The sequence below is a fragment of the Antennarius striatus genome, chromosome 2, assembly GCF_040054535.1.
Source record: "Antennarius striatus isolate MH-2024 chromosome 2, ASM4005453v1, whole genome shotgun sequence".
Taxonomy (NCBI): Eukaryota; Metazoa; Chordata; class Actinopteri; order Lophiiformes; family Antennariidae; genus Antennarius; species Antennarius striatus.
The window spans coordinates 8,595,134-8,619,569 of NC_090777.1; the positions used below are offsets into that span (position 1 = coordinate 8,595,134).

The window sequence follows — 24,436 nt, forward strand, 5'->3', positions numbered from 1 at the left end:
GATCCCGGTGGTGGACACCAGAAGTAAGGGATGGCATCAAGCTGAAGAAGGAGTCTTATCAAATCTTGTTGAGTTGTGGGACTCCAAAGGCAGCTGACAGGTACAGGCAGGCCAGGCGTACTGCAGCTCGAGTAGTCGCAGAGGCAGAAACTCGGGTCTGGGAGGAGTTCGGTGATGCTATGGAGGAAGACTATCAGTTAGCTTAGAAGAAATTCTGGCAAACCATTCGGTGCTTCAGGAGGTGCTTCTAACATCGCATGGCAGTCAGGGACAGTACCTCTGGATTGGCAGATTGGGGCTGTGGTCCCTCTTTCCAAAAAGGGGGACCGGAGGGTGTGTTCCAAATATAGGGGTATCACTCTCGTGTCCCTCGTGGTATCTTGTGGGGAATACTTTGGGAGTATGTGGTTCGGGGCACTTTGCCGAGGGCTGTCTGGTGTATGACCAAAGCCAGAGCTTGGTTCGCATTGCCAGCAGTAAGTCAGACCTGTTCCAGGTGCATGTTGGACTCCGGGTGGACTGCCCTCTATCACCAGTTCTGTTCACAATCTTGATGGACGGGATTTCTAGGCGCAGCCAGTATCCGGAGGGAGTCCGATTTGGGGACCAAAGGATTTCATCTCTGCTATTTGAAGATGATGTTGTCCTGTTGGCCTCATCAAACCTGGAACTTCAGCGTGCACTGGAACGGTTTGCGGCTGAGTGTGCCCTGTGCTGCTACATTGCCGTGGTGGTGAGGCTTGTGTGCCTCCATGACTCTGAAGGCTATACCGGAGGGGGTTATACCCCCAATAGATGCAACCATGCCGGGCAGGTTTTAGAGTAGAGGTCGGACGAAAAGCAGAACCTGGTCCTCCAGGTTGGGGGTTGGGCATGGGGCTACCAACCCCACCCTGTAAAACACTTGCAGTTACAGAAACGCCGACAAGAAAACCAACAGGGGACACAGGCCTGGAAGAGAGGAGCCCTTCAGTTCGAACACACATGACGTTGTGTGATGAAAGCCAGGAGCCCCTGGAAGCCGCAGTACCGACCATCCTTCTCTCAACCAGGAAGAACATTACCATCGGAACATGGAATGTGAGAACAATGTACCAAGCAGGGAAAACCTTCCAAATATCACAAGAGATGAAAAACTACAATCTTGTACTTCTGGGAATTAGTGACGCAAGATGGACACAATCGGGTTAGAAAAGACTAATGAGTGGAGAACTGCTGCTTTACTCAGGCCATGAAGATGACGGTGCCCCACATACAGAAGGGGTAGCTCTCATGCTATCAAGAGCCGCACAGAGAGCACTAATAGAATGGGAGGCCTATGGATCAAGGATCATCACAGCATCGTTCAGAACTTCACAGGAAAAGATAAAGATGAATGTCATCCTACGCTCCAACGAACGACAGTAAAGAAGAAGAAAAAGAGGAGTTCTACGACAGACTTCAAAACATACTGGACAAATATCCAGAGAAGGATATCACCATCCTTATGGGTTACTTTAATGCAAATCGGATATGAAGAGGTGATGGGAACACATGGGTTGGAGAAACGAGTGAAAACGGAGAGAAGTTCATGGATATCTGCGCACTTAACAAGCTTGTTATCGGAGGCAGCATCTTCCCCCATAAGAGGATACACAAAGCAACATGGGTATCATCCATGAGGGAAAAACAAAAAGCATGAGGATAAACACAACCAGCACTCAACCAATCACTCTAGGAGACACCTTGTTAGAAGTAGAGTCCTTCACCCACTTGGGGAGTAGCATCAGCAGTCAAGGAGGTACGGATGCTGATGTGAAAGCTATGATAGGCAAGGCAAGAACATCATTTCTACTTCCCAGGAACATCTGGCACTCTAGAGAGATACAGCTAGCAACCAAAATCAGAATATTTAACTCCAATGTCAAATCCGTTTTACTCTATGGGGCGGAGACATGGAGAACCACAAAGTGGACAGTAAATAAACTGCAAACTTCACAAACAAATGTCTCAGAAGAATCTTGAAAATCAACTGGCCAGACAAGATCAGCAACAACGATCTCTGGACGAAGACACAACAACTCCCAGCAGCAGATGAAATTGGACAAAGAAGATGGAGATGGATCGGGCACACACTACGCAAACCAGAGTCAAACACCACCAGACAGGCTCTGACCTGGAACCCTCAGGGGAAGAGAAACAAAGGCCGGCCCAAAAACACCTGGTGGCGGGATCTCCAGGCAGACACCAAGAGACTGGGATGCACCTGGTCGCAGATAGAAAAGAACGCCAGTGACCGTGTACTCTGGAGGTCCCTTGTCGACGGTCTATACCCCAGCAGGGGTGTAAGGCATAAGTAAGTAAGTGACGCGAGTGGGATGAGGATTAGCACCTCTAAATCAGAGGCCCTAGTTCTCGACCGGAAAAGGGTGATGTGCACTCTTCAGGTCGGTGGAGAGTCTTTGCCCCAAGTGGAGGAGTTTAAGTATCTTGGGGTCTTGTTCACAAATGAGGGAAGGATGGAGCATGAGATTGACAGACGGATCGGTGCAGCCTCTGCAGTGATGCAGTCGCTGTATAGGTCTGTCGTGGTGAAGAAGGAGTCGCAAGACGAAGCTCTCGATTTACCGGTCAATCTACGTTCCTACTCTCACCTATGGTCATGAGCTTTGGGTCATGACCGAAAGGACAAGATCCCGGATACAAGTGGCTGAAATTAGTTTCCTTCGGAGAGTGGTTTGGCGCACCCTAGGGTGAGGAGCTCAGTCACCAGGGAGGAGCTCGGAGTAGAGCCGCTTCTCCTCCACTTCGATCGGAGCCAGCTGAGGTGGCTCGGGCATCTGTTCCGGATGCCTCCTGGACGCCTCCCTGGGGATCTGTTCCGGTCATGTCCTACCTAGAAGAGACCTAGGACACGCTGGAGGGACTAAATCTCTCAGCTGGCCTAGGAACGCCTTGGGCTCCCCCCGGAGGAGCAGGAGGAGGTGTCCGGGGAGAGGGAAGTATGGGCATTCCTGCTGAGACTGTTGACCCCTCGACCCGGCCCCGGATAAGTGGTTGAAGATAGATGGATGGTATTTTAAAGAAAAAGAGTTACAGGAATTCACAATGTATCACAAGCAACAGCACATATTGTGTTATAATATGAACAAAATGTGATGTCTGAAAAGGTGTACATGTATAATTTCTTCCTGAACAGGACCCTAAGCCAGACCACAACTGGACCTTATCAGCCAAAGCAGTACTCTTCCCATGGCCAAATCAGGACCCTCACATATAACATACTACACATTTCATGGATAACAAGATTTTTGTCTTTTTCATTTCAAGTGGGTTAAATCACTTATAATAAAAGTAAACTCGTGAAAATTGCTGCTGTAATTTGGTTCTTTTAATAAGCCATGTAACTTGCTGTGATCCGAGGTTTTGAACAAGTGTAATACTGGTGTGTGGCCACAGCGTGCACATCTGATGTTGCTCACAGTGGTCCTCATTGTGTTCAGGAAGCTTGTGTGTATGGCCACACACATGAAAAATTATTGAGAACATTGACAACCACCATAATTCAGACATTTTGTTTAAATGCTTTAACAACACAATCGGAAATTTGGTAAGTCATGAGTTACACTACATAAGATGAGTAAGATTTCTATTTGTACCAGAAGTTAGTAAGCAAAATATAATTTGTGTCACGACGTTTTATGTTGCAAAGAATGAGAAATCAAGTACAGTGATCCCTCATTACCTGTGGCTGATGCGTCCAAGGAACCACCCGTAAAAACGATGCTGTGATATAGCGACAAACTGATTATTTACGGTAATTTAAACATTTATGAATCTTTCCCATGATGATATTAAGCCACTTGCTATCTGTTTTACCTTTTTCCACACTTTAATAAACTGTTGAAAGCAATTTAGTGTCATGGATCGCAGCGCACTTCCAGATGCAGTAAGCTAATAGAATGCGCATACGGTATCACGTGACTACCTACTAAAAATCCACGATGAGGTGAATTGTTCAAGATTATTGTTCAAGATATGAGCAGAAATTAAAGTTACGCATCTTTCTTCGGGACACCGTTGCTAGTTGGTGGACGGGTACAACTCCAGTTGAGACTGCATCTTGTTCTTTCCCACGTGCTGTCCGCAGAGTGAAGACGTGGATAATGTATGCTCATGACTATTGCGTTTCTTTTCATACGTTATCAACCATCCATTTTCTTGCGCTGTGTGGGTCACTGGGGTTGCTGAAGCCTATTCCAGTGGATAGCCAGTGCAACGTGGACTTAAATTATGCACAAGTAAAATATGCATGTCTATGTCTATTGGTTTATAAAAAATATGCCTTTTTACGTATATATATTTGGGACTTTTATACAACACCGGAATGGATGAAAAGTATTTTAGTTATTTTAAATGAGGCAACTTTGTTTGAGATATGAGTAGATTGACATACCAGCTTAGTCACAGAACAAATTAAACTTGTATGTCAAGGTTCTCCTGCATAACAGCCCCAGACGTTGCTTCTCTTCAGATACCAGATAGGGATCTTCACCTGGGACAATATCCCCTACTGGCTGCAGCCACGGCTCTAAAGAACAATGATTTCTTGAAGAAAAAAAGATTACCGTGCTCAGTTTATGTTTTTGCTAGAACAAAGCAACATTTAGGAGGTCAGACTGACAATTTTTCAATAATCTATCCATCTACCCATCCATCGATCCCATCAATCCATGTTAAAGAGTGTTGACAAAAGAATATCAAGAAGTCTCAGAAATTGAAAATGTTCTTGTTATGGTACTGATCCTAACAGTCTATCATTATAAGATTTGTTTAGGAAAATCACTGATAGTGATTTTTTCAGGGATTTAGCTCCAGATTTGCATTATCCCTTCTCTGGCACCTGCTCCACACTCCCACACACTCATATGGCAGTTTGTCAAGTATTAAGCAAGTGCAAAAAAAAATCCAAAGAACCATACCTAGCAAAATCCAAAAGAGTTGAAAAGCTTAAAGATAGAAAGTTTGATTAATCCCACCTTTCATTTTTTGAATTGTCAAATTTGCTTGTGATTCCTTGGATTTTAAAAACAAATCATATTCTAAAAGAAACATCCAGAGACACGAAGGAGAGTGATCATGAATGAAATAATCATACCGAGGATGTAAAAAACCCTAACCCTAAGCCATAACTCAGTTAAACTACAAAGTACTTGTTATATTTTAACAGCAACATTCTTCAATGAGTTTGCAGTTTAGCCACATACTATCTAAAGAGGCACAAAGTTACATTTTAATCACTGTGATCCGATAAAAAGACATCTGATCAGAAACAGGAGATCATCATCAACCCAGCATTAACAGTAGCTGATTCCAACTCAATACTCACAAAGCCAGTTCATCTCACCCTCCTCTGCACTGAGCAGTCAGACTCACTCACGTTGTCTCTGCTGGTTGATTTTGTAGGACTGTGTGTGGGTCTGTGTGTGTGTGTGTGTGTGTGTGTGTGTGTGTGTGTGTATTCCTTGTCTGAGTGTACTTGTGCGTCAGTCCCAGACACCAATGTGTGTATTAACGCATGCATGCACATGTGTGGTCTGTATGTGTGCCAACCTGTGTAAAAAAAAAGTTTGAAAACTGATTTCAGCAATTTGAAAACAGAGGGAATGTCGCAGACCAATAAGAGCAGAGCGAGCACACACACAGACACACATACACACACACACACACACACACAGACACACACACACACACACACACACACTTCTTCCCCGCCCCATTTAGCCCTTTGTCACTCCCCCCAGCTCGTCACTGTATGGACAGCCATTCTTATTCTAATTTTTTTTCACTTAGTGGGCCATTGGTGAATGGTCTCCAGGCTTTTGGAATGCACCACCCTTTCTTGTGGACTCTGGTGAAGAGCAAGAGAGGGATAGAGATGGGGAGGGAGAGCGGGAGAGAGCGAGAGAGAGAGAGAGGAAAGTAAAACATGTCAGTGAAAAAGAAAGCAGTCATGGTGACAGAAAGATATTTTGAGTTTCTGGGGTAAAGTAGGCCAGTACTTTGTCGGGTGTGATTGGGGTACTCCATGGGGTAACTGATGAGCTTTCACGACTGTGAAAAATCTTTCCCCAGTGGAAAGATAAATATTGAATTTATAATTCCTAACAGAATGATTTTCATTCACTTCATACACTTTCTGCATTCTTGAAGTCAAATTCTCATCAGATGGGTTTTTTTGTAAAGAAAATGAGGGCGACCCGCATCTGAGGCAGAAATAAAGCATTCTAAGGCCCCGTCCACACGATGCCGGAACTTTTTGGAAACGCCACTTTTTTGTTGCGTTTACGCCTTCCGTCCACATGACAACGCAGATATCCGGAACGAAAACGCAACTCGTGTGGACGGTGTATCCGCAACTTTTTAAAAACGCTGACGCCTGCAACGAAAAACGCTGTGACGTCAAATTAATGGGCCAGTGTGTTGTGACAACAAAACACGGAGGATTCCTATTGGATAAAATTTGACTCAATACTGCCACCACATGGTTTGGCATGCTTATAGCCGTCTTCGAAAACGCACTGGTGCGTTTACGTGTGGACGGAGATTTTTTTTGAAAACGCTGTCGTATGGACGCGAATCGTTTTCGATGTGTTTTTAAAAAGTTGCGTTTTCAAAAAAATCTGTCATCCTGTGGACGGGGCCTCAGGCAATCTGATGAGGATATTACAGTATTTCCACAGTATAAGGCACACCTAAAAGCCTTTAATTTTCTCAAAACCAACAGTGCACCTTATAATCCAGCGCGTCTTATGTGAAAACAGTTTTAAAATAGGCCATTCATTGAAGGTGCACCTTATAGTGCGGAAATACTGTAATTACTTTTCTTGTATTTGTTCTACGTCAAACCTTCAGCATTGATTTCAGCACCATTGTTATTAGATGAGGCCGGCATGGTGGCACAGTGGGTAGAGATGTCGCCGCACACCAAGCTGGTTCCGGGTTCGAGTCCCGTTCTGCGCGGAGTTTGCATGTTCTCCCAGTGTCTGCGTGAGTTCTCTCTGGCTTCCTCCCACCTCTAAAAACATGCGCTTCAGTTTAATTAGCTGTTCAAAATGGTCCGTAGTGTTTGAGTGTGAGCGTACATGGTTGGCGTCACGCCCGAAGTTTGCCCCGCCTCCAGCCCTAAGACAGCTAGGATAGGCTCCAGCTCCCCATGAATAAATGAATGAACGTTTTCAGTTGAACACAGAAAAACTCCATATTTCCCTGACAGAAACAAATAAATTGTCACTAGTTGCAGTAATAGACAAATATTACACAAATTCTCCTAAAAACCATACACTGACCACGTTTTGAATCTACACACTGGAGGTGGCATGCTTTAATTGTTCCTCAATGTCTACTCTCACTAGGTTACACTTCTTTAAGTCTAATTAAATAAGAAGAGTGAATAGAAAAAATTATAGACAACACATTAGAGTGTAAAAACAGTCTGGCTTTTTATATTAGAAAGTCAAGTAAATATGAGTACCTGTTTATAACTTTTGTTTAAACACGATCAAATCTAATCCAGTCATTTGGTTGGCAATTATCTTTAGTTATCAAACCATTGGCAGGTAGACCAGAATTTGTGTTTTGATACTTTTTAGGCAATATGCGGTGACCCCAGGAATTAGCTTTGGTTTAACTCAGTGGACTTTCACTAGTTATTTGACTGGAACTGACCATGGGAATTTTGCTGCTTCATACTTGTCAGCACTTGTTAGCCAAAAAAAAAAGGATGTGTCTTATGGTGAGTAAAGAGACACAGAAAAGGCTCTGGACAGGCCTGTGAACCTGGCTTGTGAATGTTGTGTGTATGTGAGTGATGTGCATGCATGTGTATGATTCAGGCTAGACATATAAGAAAAACTCGAGGAGAGAACAAAAAAGCTTCACATTCACCACTCTCTGGTGATGTGTCCTTTAACCTCTGCTAGAGGGAAGACAGTTAAAGATTCTATAATTGCTTGTATATGTGCTGAAACAGAAGTTTTATTTTTGGAAAGCTAACACAGTAACTTACACCTTTTGCAACATTATGGGTTATAAATGTTCCCTTAAAGGGACAGTAAAGTCCATTTTAAGTGACATACAGTCAGGTCCATAAATACTGGGACACCAACACTATTTTCATCTTTTCTGTACACCAAGAAAATGGATCTGAAATGACACAATCAAGACATGCTTTCAGTGCAGACTTTCAGCTTTAATTTGAGGGTATTTACATCCAAATCAGGTGAACGGTGTGGGAATTATAACAGTTTCTACATGCGCCTCCCACTTTTTAAGGTACCAAAAGTAATTGGACAATTGGCTGCTCCGCTGTTCCATGGCCAGGTGTGTGCCATGGCCAGTTGTGTTCCATGACCAGTTGTGTTCCAAGGCCAGGTGTGTGCGATTCCCTCATTATCTCATTTACAAGCAGAAAAAAGGTTTAGAGTTAATTTGAAGTTTGCATTTGGAATCGAATTGCTGTCAACTCTCAATATGAGGTCCAAAGAACTGTCACTATCAGTGAAGCAAGCCATCATTAGGCTGAAAAAGCAAAGCAAACCCACCAGAGAGATAGCAAAAACATTAGGTGTGGCCAAATCAACTGTTTGGAACATTCTTAAAAAAAAGAACGCACCAGTGAGATCAGCAACACCAAAAGACCCGGAAGACCACAGAAAACGACTGTGGTGGATGACAGAAGAATTATTTCCCTGGTGAAAAGAAACCCCTTCACAACAGTTGGCCACATCAAGAACACTCTCCAGTCAAAGTCAACAATCAAGAGAAGACTTCACCAGAGTGAATACAGAGGCTTATGCACAAGATGTAAATCATTGGTGAGCCTCAACAACAGGAAGACCAGATTAGAGTTTACCAAAAAACATCTAAAAAAGGCCAACAGTTCTGGAACAACATCCTATGCAAGGGGGGGCAAAGATCAACTTGTACCAGAAAGCCACCAAAGAGTTTTTTAAGGCAAAGAAGTGGAAGGTTATGGAATAGCCAAGTCAATCACCTGACCTGAATCCAATTGAGCATGCATTTTACTTGCTACTGAGAAAACTGTAGGGAAAAAGCCCCAAGAACAAGCATGGAACTGAAGACAGTTGCACTTGAGGCCTGGCAGAGCATCACCAGTAAGGAAAACCAGCGTCTGGTGATGCCTCTGCGTTCCAGACTTCTGGCTGTCATTGACTGCAAAGGATTTGCAACCAAATATTAAAAAGTGACAGTTTGATTTATGCTTGTTAATTTTGTCCAATTACTTTTGGTACCTTAAAAAGTGTAGGCACATGTAGAAACTGTTGTAATTCCTACACTGTTCAACTGACTTGGATGTAAATACCCTTAAATTAGCTGAAAGTCTGCATTTAAAGTGCATCTTGTTTGTGTCATTTCAAATCCTTTGTGGTGTACAAGGCCAAAAAGATGAACATAGTGTTGATGTCCCAATATTTATGGACCTGACTGTATATGCTACTAATCATTATCAAAAATAGTAGAAAAAATAAATTTTACATGTGTAGCATCATCCCTTTGGTCAGAAAAGCTTAAAATCTGTGCCGCAGCAGCTTCCGTATCCAGTGATCACGTGGGCGTCATACGTCATTGGCGACCAACTTAGCTTGGCAGCCACAGAAGACGCGATTAACTCTATAAATATAATGGTTACCTGCGAGGTGAACGGTTGTGTCAACAGAACATCAAGAAAACACAAAGACAAGGACCTATCCTTCTTTAGAATACCTTCTGGGAAAATAGGAAGGAGATGGAGAGCACGGATAAACCGGGTAATATGACCGAGGATCCAAGGATCTGCCGTGAGCACTTTACCTCAGAGGATTTCCAATGAGATTTGAAAGTAAGATCATTTTCGGACAACTCATAGTATTTATTCTGAATTCCCAAAGTTTAGTGGATAATTAATTCATGTCTGGAACTACTGGCATTATTGTATAAATGTTTTTATGACCAAATTATCGCGCAATTATGCCACTCGTGAAAAGTAAACATCAAAACTGATAGACAGGTCATTTTACTGAGAAGATCTCTGACACTGAAATAAAACATACAAAAACAGCATGTCAGGCACTGATCCTTATACAATAGTAAATACAAGACATATAAATACAAAATAGAGTTGTTTTTAATCCACACAGTCCAACAGTAACAAATGGTGGCTAGCTCAATGCTAACATAATATGGAAAATCCCATTGACTGGCTAGCGCTTTGGCATCGGTAGTGCGATTAACTTTTCCATACACACAGTTAACCAAAATGGGACATTATAACTAGTTGGATATCTCTGTCAGAATCTGATTCAGATGAAGACACCTGGGATGAGTCGCTAGATGTCCAAACTCTCATCCTCCTTGTACATCAGGTCGTAATTATATGGAATAATTACACCCCCAGCTGGGTTCACTGGGAACTCGTCTTCAGTTTTTATTTCAGTGCCACAGATCTTCTCAGTAAAATAACCTGTCTATCACTTTTGATGTTTACTTTCTTGAGTGCCATAATCGCGTGATATTCTGGTCATAAAAATATTTATACAATACCTCCAGTAGTTCCAGACATCAATTAATTCTCCACTAAACCTTGGGAATCAGAATAAATACTATTCTGTCTCTATCTGGCCTATCTGTCACTCTCTCTCTGTCTCTCTCTCTCTGATGCTGTTCTTGTCTTCCTTTGATTTCATTTCCACCCAACCGGTCGAGGCGGATGGCCGCCCAAAAGAGTCTGGGTCCTGCCCGGAGTTTCTTCCTCATGGAGGGAGTTTTTCCCCGCCACTGTCGCTTATGCTTGCTCTGGAGGGTTCAGTTGGGTTTCTCTGTCTGTTAAAGCGCTTTGAAATGTCTGCTGTCATGATTAAGCGCTACATAAATAAACTCGATTGATTGATTGATATGGGTTGTCCGAAAATGATCTTACCTTCAAATCTCTTTGGAAATCATCCGAGGTGAAGTGCTCATGGCAGATCCTCGGATCCTTGGTCATATTGACCCAGTTTATCCGTGCTATCCATTTACTTCCTAGCTTCCCAGAAGATATTCTTTAGAAGGATAGGTCCTTGTCTTTGTGTTTTCTTGATGTTCTGTTGACACAACCGTTCACCTCGCAGGTAACCATTATATTTATAGAGTTAATCGCGTCTGGGATTGCATTGTCTTCTATGGCTGCCAAGCTAAGTTGGTCATCAATGACATTTGACGCCCACGTGAGCACAGGATGCGGAAGCTGCTGCGGCGCAGATTTTAAGCTTTTCTAACCAAAGGGATGATGCTACACATAGAAAATTTATTTTTTCTTCTATTTTTCACAATGTTGAATAACATATCTCACTTAAAATTAACTTTACTGTCCCTTTAAAAAAACATTATGGTGGTTTAAAAATGAAATATGGTTGTTTTAAATAAAATTAAGTATAGGTAACGTATATAAAAGGGGAAAAATCAAGACTGCCGTCTGAAACCTTGAGCAAAGACTTAAGATCACGAGAAAAAGATAAGTGGAAACCTGCTGAAAGTTCAGTGACACAACTATAACTTGTGAACTCAGCTCAGACAAAACCAATATATCTGGAGACACTATTCTAAAAAATCCAAGGCTCCCACATCCTTGAACTCAATAACATTATCCTGACTATGTGTGTGAGTCTCTGCTCACATCAAATGAAGGACAGAGCTACCAAATACACAATACGCTATGAATTGAGACACTGCTGCTACAGTATTGTAAAATAAGGCCAGGCCTGAAATGAGATCAGATAATTCTGATTAGGTAACTGGGAAAGTTTGCTCTCAACAGACAGGTGATTCTATATTTAGAGCTGCTGCTGTTGCCTGTTCCAATGTGTCATTAGACCAGTGGTTCCAGTGATACTTGTGTATGTGCATCCCCATGAGTCTGTCATCCCCATGAGTCTGTTCTTAATGTCTTCATAATGATTAGAAGCTTGATTCAACACTATTATTCATATTAAAGCTGAAATTCAACACTGTTGAACCATGTTTAGGCACATTTACCACAATGCAGTAATTAAGCCATTTTAACATTGACAAAAACGTTTTGAAAGCTAATGTCCTAACTTGTGCTTTGTGGGGGGTTTTATTATTCACTTGGATAGTTTGATCCTTGATTGATGATCTTACTCAACATTAAAAGGACAGTAAACTTATTTTTAAGTGACATATATGTTGTTCATCATTATGAAAAATAGAAGAAAAAAATTGTTTTAGATGTCTAGCATCACCCCTTTGGTCAAAAACCTTAAAATCTGCGCTGCAGCACTTACCGTAACCACTCACGTGGCGGTCATACGTCATTGGCAACATACTTCGCTTCATCTTTCAGGGCAGCCATTAGAACATAGTGCAATCAACGAAGCCATAAACCCGGTAAAGAACATGGTTACCTGTGAGGTGAACGGTTGTACCAACACAACAGGACATAAACAAAAAGGCAAGGACCTATTCTTCTTCAGAATACCTTCTTGGAAGCTACGAAGGAAGCAAGAATTAACGGTCAAAATGACCAAAGATCCGAGAATCTCATGAGCATTTTACCTTGGAGGATTTCCATAGAGATTTGAAGGTAAGATCATTTTCGGACAACCCATAGTATTTATTCAGATTTCCCAAGGTTTAGTGGATAATTAATTCATGTCTGGAGCTACTGGAGATACTGTATAAATGTTTTTATGACCAGATTATCACACGATTATGGCACTCGCGAAAAGTAAACAATATCAAAAGTGATAGACAAGTCAATTTACTGAGAATATCTGTGAAACTGAAAGAAAATATACAAAAACAGCATGTCAGGCACTGATCCTTATTCATTCGTAAATACAAGACATATTAATATAAACTAGAATTGTTTTTAGTTTCACACAGTCCAACAGTAACGAATGGCGGCTAGCTCACTGCTAACATAATATGGAAAATCCATTGACGGGTGAGCGCGTTAGCATCGGTAGCGCGATTAACTCTTCCATACACACAGTAAACCAAAACGGGACATTATAACTAGTTGGATATCTCTGTCAGAATGTGTTTCAGATGAAGACACCTGGGATGAGTCTCTAGATGTCCAAACTCTCATCCTCTGCATACATCAGGTGGTAATTATCCGGGATAATTACAACTGCAGGTGAGTTCACAGGGAACTCGTCCTCAGTATCCGATGATGATATGATTTTACATTTATTTTACATTACACTGAGTTACATTCAGTTACATTTATTAGTTACATCTGGCCCTTTGAGGACAGCTATTATGCTGATGTGGCTCTCAGTGAAAATGAGATTGACACCCCTGCCTTAAAAGTTGATCATTGGTCAAATTATATAAATTATATACATTATATCAAATTATATCACTGCATGGCAAATAATTTACCTGTTGCTGTAGTAGGGTCATAGAAAACTAACAGAGCCAACATTCATGATATGTATGCTCCTGAGTCAATCTGTGAAAAAATAGGTGTCAATCAGGTGGCCCTTATTTAAGGATGAAGCCAGCACATGTTGCTCATGCATTTCTCTCTGAGAACCTGAGAAAAATGGGTTGTTCCAGACATTGCTCAGAAGAAAAACGTACTTTGATTAAAATGTTGATTAATGAAGGGAAAAAGTATAAAGAAGTGCGGAAAATGATGGTCTGCTCAGCTAAAATGATCTCCAATGCTTTAAAATGTAAAGCAAAACCAGAGAGACATGGCAGAAAACGGAAGACTACCATTTGAATGGATTGAAGAATAGCCAGAATGGTGAAAACTCAGCCAATGATCAGCTCCAGGATGATCAAAGACAGTCTGAAGTTACCTGTGAGTACTGTGACAATTAGAAGACGCCTGTGTGAAGCTAATCTATCAGCAAGAAGCCCCTGCAAGGTCTCACTGTTAAAAAAAAGACATGTGCTGAAGAGGATACAATTTGCCAAAGAACACATTGATTGGCCAAAAGAGAAATGGAGAAACATTTTGAGGATGGATGAGAGTAAGAATGTTCTCTTTGGCTCTAAGGGCCGCAGACAGTTTGTACAGAGTACACTCTGAAGAAAGTGAAGCATTGTGGTGCAAGTATCATGATATGGGGATGTTTCTCTTACTCTGGGCTTGCGCTGGCCATTCGCCAAATTCCAGATTGGCTACAAGGTTTTTAGACTGTGTAGCCACAGTGGCGTTCTTATTTTTACGAAAAAAAGGCTAAAACTTTTTCGCTTGCTAACGGCGCTCGCTATTTCCGCTAGGCTATTTCCTTTAGCGAGCGGCGCTAGCGCCGCTATTTCCGCTGGCGAGGGGCGCTCGCTAGCAGCGCTCGCTATTTCCGTTAGGCTATTTATGCTAGCGAACGGCGCTAGCGCCGCTATTTCCTTTAACGAGCGGCGCTAGCGCCGCCACTTCCGCCAGAGGACGGTGCTAGCGCCTGTACTTCCGCTAGCGAGCGCCGCTAGCGAAAATAGCGCCGCTATTTCCGCATGCCGACAAAATTTAGCCGAAGTGACCCGAACGCTTCCAATCATTAAATATGCACTCGGGTCATGACATCCTTCCGTCCAATGAGAAATAAAATATTGTTTTTTTACAAGCTGAACCCGCGAATTGGTGTAAGACAACGCGAGGATGATCGATCAAAAGAATCCAGTGTTTTATAGTAGAGTTTGTGTTAAAGTCCTCATTGATAAACAAATGGTGAATGCTGAAAGGGGGGAGGAATGGTGACAGACCGATCAGAAGGTAAATGAAAGATATTATCAATACTTTTTTGTAGTCTTAGACTTTTGATCTCTATGACCAGCAGGAATAACCAGCGATGCATGTAAATGTGTATTCACCTCGCTTGCTATTGTTCATGCCTTTTTAAATTGAAATGAAAAATCATGTTATTGAATTTAAAAAAATAAAATAAAATAAACTATGGCATACCGATGGTGTTGGTGGTGGTCAAAGTTAAAATGTCTTCTAGTCTAAGTAAAACTTACAAGTAAAAATTGAGTAATATTTTGTATGACTGTATCTTCACTTAGTGAATGCAAGTTTTCAATTGTCAAATCTGACATTTATACCTGCATAAAGTAGGACAGAAATAAAGATAGTTCAGCTTGAACTGTTGACTTTAGTGTATTTTTGTAGGTAAACTGAACAGAAGATTTTGCCCTCAGAATGCAGGAAAACAACCCCATTTTCTAAAAAATTTCCCGGGGAAGGCCCCTCGGACGTCCCCACACACCCCCCCCCCCCCCCCCCCCCCGCGAAGAGCGTTGGTCGTCCACGTGCTGCACCACTGTCTTGGACACAAAGTGTGGCTTTTTGTGGCTTACTCAATACTTTTACACTGAGCCACAGTGGCTTAGTCATACTAGCTCCTAGTGCAAGCCCAGCCAGTATTTGTTCATTATGCCTGAGCAGTGGAGATGCGCAATTTCCTCTGGGATTAATAAAGTATATATCTATCTATATACTGTAACTATCTAAGAAACAATACAATTCTAGACGCGATTAACACCAAAAGTATCATGGTTACCTGCGCGGTGAACAGTTGTATCAACAGAAAAGCAAAAAGACGAGAAGACAAGGACCTGCCGTTCTTTAGAATACCTTCTGGGAAGGTATCTCACTAAAAATGCTAACATGCTAGCCCGTCAATGGGCTTGTCCATATTATGTTAGCATTGAGCTAACTGCCATTTATTACTATTGGACTGTGTTGTTATTACTTCCACAGTGAATTTATTTGAAAGTCGCGTCTTTTAGCTGTTCTGTTGACACAACCGTTCACCTCGCAGCTAACCATGATATTTGTGGTGTTAATCACGTCTAGAATTGTATTGTTTCTTATGGCTGCTAAGCTATGTTTGGCCCCAGTGACGTATGGCGCCCACGTGACCACTGAATACAGAAGCTGCTGCGGCGCAGATTTTAAGCTTTTTTGACCAAACAGATGATGCTACACATATAAAATTTATTTCTTCTTCTATTTTTCATAATGATTAATAACATATTAAATGTCACTTAAAATTAACTTTACTGTCCCTTTGACTCCACAAGCAAACAATTAAGACCACAGTTATATTTGAAACAGACCACCCAAATCCATCCATCCATCCATTTTCTGCCGCTGTATCCGCTGTGGCGGGTCACAGGGAGCTGGAGCTAATCCTAGCTGCCATGGGGCGTGAGGCAGGGGACACTCCGGGCACGACACTAGTGCATGGAGCCACATACAAAGACAGACAACCATGCATGCACACACTCACTCCTACGGGTAATTTGGGACTGGCCAATTAACCTGAAGCGTATACTTTTGGAGGTTGGAGGAAGCCGGACAACCGGGAGAGAGCCCATGCAGACAAGGGGAGAGCATGCAAACCCTGCACAGAGTGGGACTCGAAGCCGGAACCACTGTGTTGTAAGGCGACAGTGCTACCTACTGCGCCACCGTGCCGCCCACCACCCAAAATCAACTTGCTCACATCAAGGGATTTAATCTCATTATAGTGTCAAACAATTCATTACATACTGTACAGCGAAAGGAAATCTCAAAAATACTGTCTGGAGAATTAATTCCTTCTTTCATTCCTCATTTCCTTCACTGCTGCCCTCCTCCATTCATTCATTTTTCTTAAAGCAAAAGAAATATTACTATTTCCATAACTTTTAAATCTTTCAGCAAGGTGCACATAACAGATGTCAACTATTACACAAAACAATGAAGTCAATCTACGAAGTACAGCCATGATTTTCAATTGCTTGGAGTAGTTGGGACTCCAAAACACCACTGTTTCACAATTCACAGGACAAGATAAATCTAAATTTGCAGCTCAATAAACCAGGTAAACTTTAACTGAAGGCAACAGTTAAAATTATGCCATCACAGCATTCGCATGGGTATAATCAGGAATCCTTGCCATTTTGCCAAACAGAAAACGGTGGACCACTTCCTCTCAATGATAAGTGGAAGGTGGAAAGAAGATAGAATGAAGCCAATGCTGTAAAAATCTCTTTACCTACAATGAAACGTAGTGTTGGGTCAGTGATCCTCTGAGGCAGCTTTGCTTTTCAAACGCTGGAAACATATAATGTGTGGAGAGTGAGATGGATTGCATCAAGTATCAGGAAATCCTAGAAAAAAACACCTCGCCATTTGTGAGGAAGATGAAGGTTGGGCGCAATCAGACTTAAAAATAAACAAACAAAACAATGAACCTAAAGATCATTTTAGAAAGATTATCACAGTGAGCTGACTAGTCCTCAACCTCTGGTGGGAGTTCAGTATGGAGTTTGCTGCATGTCAAAGAGCATCCTCTGTTTATCGGAAGATTGATGGTATGAGCCAGTCCCTCTAGTCTACATGCTGATGTACCCTCGTATAAGAAACTTCATCCAAGCTTGATCCCCAGATGCCATAATGGACGCACAATGTTCCTCAGGAATGGGCCAAATGCAGAGAACAACTTTCAACATACTGCACTTTGTATTTGCTTACATAATATTGTACTTCATACTGTAGGAGAGAAAGGCATGTAACAGAGAACTCAACAGAAATCAAATGAGAATATGGGGAATTGTCAAGATGCTTTATTCTACTAATAGCCTCCGTGTGGCTGTTAACTTCATATACATGTATAATCATTCGGGTCTCCTCAAAATATTCCTGACCACGTCATTATGTGGATGCTGTATTAATTGTGCTGCAACAGTTGCTATTGAAAGGAGCAGTGGCCTGGCTAATATCTGATATTACAGGACAGTGGTACCTCTACTTACGAAATTTACTGGTTCCGGAAGAAAATACGTAAGTAGAAAATTACGTAAGTAGAGACGAGTTTTCCATGCAAATGCCCTAATCCGTTCCAAGACCACAAAAATTCTGACATAAATGTTTTATAAAGCATAAGAATGCATCAAAACATGTAACAAATACATGTTACTAGTAGATTATTACACAATAAATGAGAGTTGTGCATAACCTAAAAAAAAAGGAATAGAGTAAAGAATAATAATGACGGCCATTTACCTTTTAACAGCTGTCCCCATTGTTTTTTGCCCTCTTTGGTTCATGCGCTCCTATCTCACGATGCCAAACAACAGAGTGAATTCCAGTCCTCCTTTTGAACTTCTCCAACCACCCACGCAATGCCTTAAACTCCCTTTTGTTTTAATAATGTGGCGATTGTAGATGCAGTTCGGCCATATTCTTTGGCGAGATCAACCAAACGTATCCCTTTCTTATGCTTTTATATGATCTCTTGCTTTGTTTGTATGGACAAAAAAACTCTTTTCCTCGTCTTTTCTTTTCCTCTTTTCTCCATCACTTTCTTGGGGTCCATAGCGAATACGTACTCACAAAGTTATTGTATTTGCACAAAACTATCAGACTGCCTCACGGGTCGAGTGCCGAACACTCTATAAGCACTAATGTAGCTCCACACAGAGGTGGAGTGGCATCCCTCTCAGCCAATGGGATGCCAGGAAGATACGTAACAGGTAATAGCCAATGGCAGAGCAGCTATGAGAATGTTGCGTTCAGGAACCTGTGGGAGATTCGAGTATCAGCCGATATTGTGTTTTTACATTACATAAGTCGAAATTTCTTTTGTAACTAGAGGTAATATTCTCCTGCCGAAAAATTTCATAAGCAGAAAATTTCGTAAGTAGAGACACTCGTAAGTAGAGGTATCACTGTATTAGACTGTTCATTCATGATGAGTTTTCAACTGCCAGGCAGGAGGCCAAGAGGAATACCAAAGAAAAGGTTTATGAATGTTGTGAAAGAGGACATGAAGGTAGTTGGTGTGAGAGAAGACAATGCAGAAGACAGGGTTAGATGGAGGAAACTGAATCATTGTGGCGACCCCTGAAGGGAAAAGCCAAAAGGACAAGAAGAAGATTGTTCATTCATGAAGTATAATCATGAGAAAAATTGACAGAATGATATTAGGTATGCTTTATTTAATCTTTTTAATACTAATTTTCTACTACTTTTCTACTACTACTAATACAGATATGTATAAAAAAATTCTCAATATACAAAAAATGTGAAAATCTGAAATCAATCAGTTTAACTCTTCCACTTCAATTTTTGACACATTCTTGCTACATGCCTAAGCATTTTTACGGTAATCCTGCTGACAATCAAAACCCATATGAAAATGTTATCTCCTTTTCAGCGTTGATAAAAGAAAATATAATCAGAGCCACATTTATACTTTTATTTGCCTCCTTAATATACAGTATATTACCCAAATAATTCAGAACAGGCAGAAAGTGGCAGGAGAGACAAGATGAGGAGGTACAGCAGAAATAAGTCCTTGTTATCAGCGTGCTACAAACAAGGGGTTGATTTATATCAGGGAATATGATTACGAGTGTCTCAGCCTGCAGAGGCCCAGACTGAAGCTCCGATAACAAAGGCACACTGATTGAGAGGAAGGTGGCCGACAGCCTGAAGAAGTCTTCAGGGAGGGCTTTTGATCTCAAGATTATCCAGCCAAAGAGTGCATACTAGTGTACAGTATGTTTGCACTGTGCAAACAGTATAAGAGCTCATTCTGCCTTTCAGACAAAATTGAAGAATCTGCAAACTGACACATGAGTTCATCATCATCAATGGAACTCAGTTTAAAGTACATTTCTTTGGCACTTGACTGATTTCAGTTCATTTCAGTCTACCAATAAAGCATGAACTCACAATGACTCCCAGACTTGTGATGAATACAATGTATTCAATGTGTACATGTTGTGTTCTTCTAGCCCATTGACAAGAGTAAAAAGTCGGTAAGATTTCCTCACTTCGTATCACTTCGTATCACTTCGTATCACTTCTACACAGTTCACAGATCTATCATATTCTCAGCCATGTTGTGATTGTTTCGAGTGTATACATTGTGGATGTTTCAAATTAATAATTACCCTTTTCATGAAAAACATGAACACTAAACACTGTAATAATCATTTTTATATCATCTAAAAATAGTATCTATGTACAAATGGCGAAAATGGTTGGTGTTGATATTATTAAAAGTTGCTTTTTTTATATAAAGCTGCATTTGACGAGATGACATCACTGTTCTGCGCAAATGGCGTCAGCGTAATTTAAATGAAAATAACAGTGTTTAAGCAGCAGACTAATGCTGAACACCAAAGCATTACACCTGTAGTCAGTTCTGTGAACACCCTTCAGTACTTCATCAATCAAGTCAATGTTCACCTAGCATATTTTTATGCTACTCCATCCAAGAACACCTGTCCCCTGGACCAATGAGTTGTCCTACATACACATTCCTGAAATTAATATTCAATATTTTTATTGTTCATTAAACCTCTAATCAAATATGCTTGTAGCAACAAGCATATTTCATTCGAGCAACAAGATAAAAATAAACATGTCAACTATTAATTTAGTGTTCAATGATTTTAAAGGTTTTTAATTCATGTCATTCAGCTGCCAGATGTCCAACTACACTGTATTTGAAATGTCCTTCCCCAAAGTGATCCTCAAAGTGATCCGTGGTCCTCAATATCTTTGACTGAATATTGATAAAATCACTTCCGCCACCAAATGGGGCATGGCTTTCCGCTCCCCATCTCCACCCCCCTCTGAGCTGCCTCTATCAATACCTCCCTCCCCCCCCGCATTCACGTGCATTTTGTTTGCATGAACCACTTAAACACGCGCACTAGCGTTCAGTCTGGAACTTTAACTTTCAGTAACTTTATTACTATGTATTTCGCTCTCATTTTTCTCGTGTTTGTCTCGTGTTAGGAACTCTTGATTTCTCTGCGCTGACTGATTTCTCACTCAGCCATACATGACTCCGTTGTTCATTGCGTAAACACTACCTGGGCTGATCCTATTGAGACCACCGGTTAACATTGCGAAGAATTTAAAACACACAGTGTTTGCAAATGGGACAAAAATCAGTGGCGACAACAACAGATGTTTATAGACAGGAAGTAATTAAAGCTGTTTCCAGACAATAGTCACGGACAATGAGAGATCACTGAGAGCGAAACTTACTCAGCCTCAATGACACATGGGAGGGGTAAGTCTTGATTACTGTATAATGAACTGGCTGTGGGCAACGTCCCTATTTTTTCTACAGTGAGGAAAATGCAGAGGTTTTAGATCCTGTAATGGATACAGAGTCAGTCACTTCTATCTCAGTCAGATTTCTGGTTTGGCCTCGACTTTTTTCGACACTGGGAGAAGAGGAAGTTGTGTGTGTGTGTGTGTGTGTGTGTGTGTGTGTGTGTGTGTGTGTGTGTGTGTGTGTGTGTGTGTGTGTGTGTGTGTGTGTGTGTGAACGTATCCAGCCTTTGTCTCTCACTAGGCTGGGAATGGGTGATAATTTCACCCCTTGATTTCTGCCTGGCTTTATGAGTGTAACCCTCGATTGATGACAGTGAATATCTGTTAGGCTGTAAATAAAGGCTGAAACTGTTTGTTTATGAGCGGTGTGGACACACACAGCTGTGTTTGGTATAACGATGAGGATACGCCTGCAGCAGGCACTTACACACACACACACACACACACACGACTGAAGTGGGGCTAACTAGTTAGCCAAATGCTAGCTGACTTAAATAGTTTGTGAGGAACTTTCAGTGTGCAGCTTTGAGCCAGGTCATTATCACACACCGCTACCGTAGCCTAAACATGACCCCCCCCCCCCAACCGTACACACACACACACACACCTGACTGGAGCGGGGCTAACTAGTTAGCCAAATGCTAGCTGACTTCAACAGTTTGTGAGGAACTTCCAGTGTGTAGCTCTGAGCTGGGACCTTACCACACAATGTTACCGTAGCCTGAACGAACCCCCCCTCGGGGATGGCCTTGGGCATGTCAACCAATCAATATCGTAAATCTCTCTATCCAGACACAGAGCTCCATTTGTGACGTCACAAACGGCAACTCTAGCAAAATCCGATCATTTTGATTTGGTCGGGGCCTTGAATTCCTAAAACTCCAAATATTTGTTGATGGTTTGTTTACCAGATTCTAGGAGTTGGTCTGGTTAGGGAAGACCACTTGGTATATGTAGAGACCTGAAAAAAAATAATTTTCACAATTAGACCCTTTTAATAGTCGACATAATTGTGAGTAGTCAACTAAATGTGGCACCCAGTTCACAAGAATAAATGCTGATATTTTGATCGACAAGTCCAGGAGGGATCCCATTTGTGTTAGTAGTAACAAGTCCACTTATTTAAGAAAGAAAAATATTGTTTCTTCACAGTAAATGGTTGTTTTCTGTGTTTTAACCAAACCAGACCAGCACAAAATTTACACATCATCAAGATGATGACTTGAGATTAGGGGTCAGACCGTCAAATGATCAATTAAGTACAAATACAAGTTGACCAATTCTTTCTACCCTAGGCTAGTTTAAGCTGATTTCTACCCCAAATTTTGAGAAGTTTAACATCCTGGCAACACCAGGATGTGAAGCTTTTCAAAATTAGTGTAATATTTCATAGTGTCTTTTACAATACACGTATGGCATCATGACCATGGGAACACTGAAATGCAAACACTTGTAATTGTCTTGACAATATGGGAAAAACAACTACATGTCAATATGACATCACTGTATTAAAGAAAAATCCTGAATGGAATAATGAATGTAAAAACGCACTGACATAAAACACTAATCCATTTTTCAAGGTCACGGATATATATTATGTATCACTAGATTCACGGAAACCTATGGTATACAGACACATAAAACATTCATTACAAATCTGTTTTTCAAGGTCACAGACATGCATTATATGTCACTCGTTTCAGGGAAACTATTGTCACCAAACGCTGGATGTTCTGTTCTGGATCTCCCCTGCAGCAACAACATTTATACTACTCAGATTTAACTCAGTGAATATGAGCTGTGATCTCCATTAATCTGTGCTAGCGGTTAATCTGGTAGGAATGTGAGCAACAGTGCCTCATAAATCAGACTTCCAGCCATAACTAACCCGCTGGTGTCACTGGGAGAACTGGTCTACATAAGTGATACGACCATTTCTCGACTTCCCGAGGCTGCTTGATTTTGGAAAAACCGCTCAAAAACACTTTCTTTTAATGTGGCTAACAGAGCAGGAGTGGTCGCTCAGGTAAACATGTCACCGAGCAAACATCGTCAAGAAGAAATTGCCAGATTGCGTTAATAGGCGCGACAAATTAGACCAAATACTAATGTGACAATAATAACACGAGGTTTCAGGAAGGTTTCAAATTAAGTTCCCAGGACAAACTGCTGTGGGGATTCTGTGTGATGAATCCCGTCACCGCAGTGATTGGGTTTCATCTGAGAAAAACTTTTAGCAAAGGTTGTTAATACGATGGAGCTCTGGCTCACCTGCTCCGTGGTTCTCTGTCTCTACCGCCTGTCTCTTCACCTCGCACGCGGAGGCGGCTCCACCTGAATGAGCGGTGTACAGCGGTAGGGCTGCGGGCTAAGCCCCGCGGGAGGAGGAGCAGAACGCCGTCACCGACAGATATCTTCCTGGGAAACAGAAGCCCGTGGGGCTCTTGTAGTGAACATTCAGCACGCTGTCCCTTCAGGTTGCACTAATTTCTTCTCACTTCTCAGAGCACAAGGTGTCCAAGTAGCTGCGGCCTGCTTCTTATCTGCACGCTCGTGAACTTCCGAGCCTTACCTTGCCTGGCTCTGGAGGGGCGGAGTCACGTAGTCCGATGTTCAGGGGAAGAACGATCGGAGGAGCTCCTTTGAGGAGATGCCAGAAGCCCATACAAAAGCTCAAGAAGTGTACTTTTTCTGTATATAAAAAAAAAACATCCGGCAAAAGTATTGATTCAACTTCTTTATTCATCATATTAAAATAAAAAAAAGTAGGGATTCTGAAATGTCCTCTATTTCTGATGCTGATGATAAAATTAAGGAATTTACCTGGAGATCATTTAAAGTAGTTGCAGTAGAATAGTAGGTGTAGTAATGAAAGTAGATGTGAGTGTGCGTGAATGGTTGTTTGTCTTTCACGTGAATCCGCAACACACCTCTCTGGATAGGTTGCAGCATACCCGTGACTTGTATATGTGGAAAAAGAGCTCATCCTCTCATTTCTGTCTACAAAAAATGGAGTGGATGGAATATTTTAGTAGAAGTTGGACAAACAAATAAATACTTAATCTTTTGGTATATTGATATAACATATTTATAAACATAAGGAGAAAAGATTGAGCAGGAAATATTTGGAGATGGGTCTTTATTGCTTATGCTTGAAACATGTTTCTTTGCGAGTGGTACATGTTCTGCATGGTATGAAATTTAAAAAATTCCAAAGTCCAATCTAAACACATTCAATGGAGTGACCCTACTGTATCCCATTACTCCGCCAAGTTTCTCACCCGAAGAGGAAATTTTACAGAATGTAAGAAACACACA

General features: G+C 41.5%; 1 protein-coding gene across 3 annotated transcripts in view; it reads right to left on the reverse strand.

Annotated features, from left to right (window-relative positions):
* lamb2l (laminin, beta 2-like) overlaps positions 1–23,657 on the reverse strand; it is an 84,039-nt gene extending 60,382 nt beyond the window's left edge. The window contains exons 1-2 of one of the 3 annotated variants that reach the window (XM_068328299.1): positions 23,390–23,657; positions 22,027–22,079 (exon numbers count right to left, since the gene is read on the reverse strand). The gene's annotated coding sequence lies outside the window, so the exon portion shown is untranslated. Of the gene's footprint in view, positions 1–5,368; positions 5,686–22,026; positions 22,080–23,389 lie in introns of those variants that run through there. The other 2 variants (XM_068328307.1, XM_068328291.1) reach the window with 2 other exon arrangements.
* Between the last annotated feature and the right edge of the window lie 779 nt (positions 23,658–24,436).